At 39.7% G+C, this 2,513-nt stretch overlaps 1 protein-coding gene and 1 long non-coding RNA gene across 2 annotated transcripts in view; one reads left to right on the top strand and one right to left on the bottom strand.

Moving 5' to 3' along the window:
* The window catches only part of LOC109299052, a 23,039-nt gene extending 22,585 nt beyond the window's left edge, over positions 1-454 (bottom strand). The window contains exon 1 of the long non-coding RNA XR_002097758.1: positions 442-454. This is a non-coding gene — a long non-coding RNA (uncharacterized LOC109299052). The remainder of the gene's footprint in view (positions 1-441) is intronic.
* CSTF3 (cleavage stimulation factor subunit 3) overlaps positions 1-2,513 on the top strand; it is an 87,566-nt gene that overhangs the window by 33,259 nt on the left and 51,794 nt on the right. The gene's annotated exons all lie outside the window — the stretch shown is intronic.

Below are 2,513 nucleotides of genomic sequence, written 5' to 3'. Positions count from 1 at the left end.
CCTGTTCACCACAGCTCCCCAAGGGATAACAAGGTCTAATGGCCAGAAACTCCAGGAAGGCTGATTCAGACTGGATATAAGAAAAAAGTTATTTACGGAGTGTGTCCAGGGTCACAGTTCAAGTTAGTGTCTCTGGCTTAGTGCAGTACAGCAGGCAGGCAGGCTAACTGTCTCTTGAACTAATGGCTGCCTCCTAAACAGGAAGCAGAACAATTGTATTCACACAGTGCTAGGTCTAGGCTAATTGGCATGCTTTTCAGCTGATCCAACATGACATCTGGTGCTGCAGGAACATTTGGGCTGGGTCTTGGGTAATTCGGAACCAAACTTGCATTTTAGGGATGCTGGGATCTAGAGTATATTTGTGCACAAACTAATGGATTGGCCATCCTACTTAACTAATTTAGGTACTGAACTCTTTCTTATTTTTAATGGCAGCACTATTTTGACTTCCTTAGCAGTTCTAGGCTATATTGGAAGCTTTGTTTATTTAAAGTTTTGGGCCTCTAAACTTCTAAGTGTGTGAGGTCACATTATTCACATGTTTAGCTCTGAGTGAAGATTGTTCCCATGTATACAGGAGTGGCACCTTAGGAAAAATGATTTTTTTTGGCAAAATATGGGTGTGCCTCAGTTTAAATGTTTTTCCTACATTTTTTCCTGAATGCTCACAGTCTTACATAGCAAGAGACCACTCTTACATAATTTTTAAATATATAAGTTTAAGTTGATCACTGACATCTGCTTTTTACCATATGTTTTTCTTCATCTTTGGCTTAATTATGTACTAGTTTTGATATCTTTTATTCTATTCATACATTGCCCATCAAGGTTAGGTTTACTGTCTCCAGTCTTTTTATATGTACTAGAGGTTATATTATAAAATTAGTCTGATCACTGAACTTCTTAAAATTTCAGCATAAATATTGGGGAAGGGGGGAGAGAATAGCTTTGGAGCAAGGCTTTCCAACTTGTGGCCTGTAGGTCCACATGCAGCCTATAAGGGGTTAACTTGCTGCATGCAGGCTCCCACTCAGCTACTGCTTCCACTCAGTTACCACTCCCACCACCACTCCTGCTGCTGTTGCCTGGGGTCTTTGGGCTCCTACTCCTTCCTCCAGCTTCTGTTTCCTGTCCCTGCCCCTGCGGGTGGAGCTGTGCAGCCTGCCTGGCAGAGGAGCCCACGTGCTAGGAGAGACAACATGGTGGAGGTGGGAGGGGAAACTGGAGGGTCTACGCAGCTCACATAGCAGGTAGGGGAGAAGCTGATACAAGATCAAGGTGACTGGAGCTTGGTCACTAGTGTCAACTGAACATTTTCAGTTGACTTGTTTTCTGGTCCCATGCACTCAGCTTGTAATGTTCAGTGTAACAAGTTGAGAAAGAGAGGCTCAGCAGTAAAATTCAGAAATCAGTTAACATTTGATCTGAAACCATCAATTCTCTTTATTGAATGTTAACTCCTGTATTTAATAACAACTTCTTTTATCTGTTCTTTTTTTATTGCCAAAACCTAGTGGATTTGGAAGAAATGCTGATTTTATGGGGCTGTAAACTTGATTTAAATGTGATCCTCCAGTTTCTAACACCATGTAAGAGGTGTCCTAGTTCGATTCTAAAGACATGCTTCCTCAGAAAACAAATTTTGAGGACTTTCTGGTGTTCTAACAGACTCTTTATGAAAGGTTTCAGTTTAGGGCTCTAGACTTTGTATGTAAGCAGAAAAGTTTGTATTATGCTTCCTCTCTCTTTACATTGCCCTGTCATTGTAGTATCTGAGCACTTCACAATCGCTAATTTACCCTCTAAATAGTTATGTCAGTTACATTTACTATTAAATGACTTGCTCAAGATTCACTGAAAGTCAGTAGTAGAGCCAGGAATTGAACGCAGGCCACCTTAATCACAGGTCCCTCCCTGTTTATATTGTAGCTTATTAAGTATTCTTTAATTAAAATGTTGTTATGGTATTATTCCACATAATGCAGCACATCTGTCATCCACAGCTCATTTGTGAATGTTAGCTGGCATGTGTTGTTAAGAGTATTCTCTAATAAGAGGATAACAAACAAGCTTCCTCTTTGAAGTAGTCTTAGAACTGTATTTTTTTTATTAGTTTCCTTGTGGTCTTACCTTGGTTCTTTGGTCACATGGGAAGGTTGGGAGATGCAGAGCAAACTTTAGCATGTTTACGTTCCATACTAGTTCTACGAATTATTTTATTGGGCCATTTCAACACTAAACTGTCAGAAAATAGAATTGTTTTCTATATGTTGCCATCATCAATGTCTCTTAAGCATCCTTTCTTACTTAATTTATATTGATGTCACTTAGGTATATATGTGAGCCCAAACAGATGTAGCAAGAACCCTCGTATATTGGCAGAGAATAGTCTACCCAATTAAATACTTTGAATATCTTGGCAGACAGGGTTCTTTTGGTAGATGTGATATCTTTTATTAGACGAACTGAGTAGTTGGGGAAAAAAGTTCTTGGCAAGCATTTGGGAGTAG

The sequence above is a fragment of the Gavialis gangeticus genome, unplaced genomic scaffold (genome assembly GCF_001723915.1).
Source record: "Gavialis gangeticus isolate Ggan-Ray unplaced genomic scaffold, GavGan_comp1, whole genome shotgun sequence".
Classification (NCBI taxonomy): domain Eukaryota; kingdom Metazoa; phylum Chordata; order Crocodylia; family Gavialidae; genus Gavialis; species Gavialis gangeticus.
Note: the sequence above shows the minus strand (reverse complement) of the source record. Positions and strands in the feature narration are given on the sequence as shown.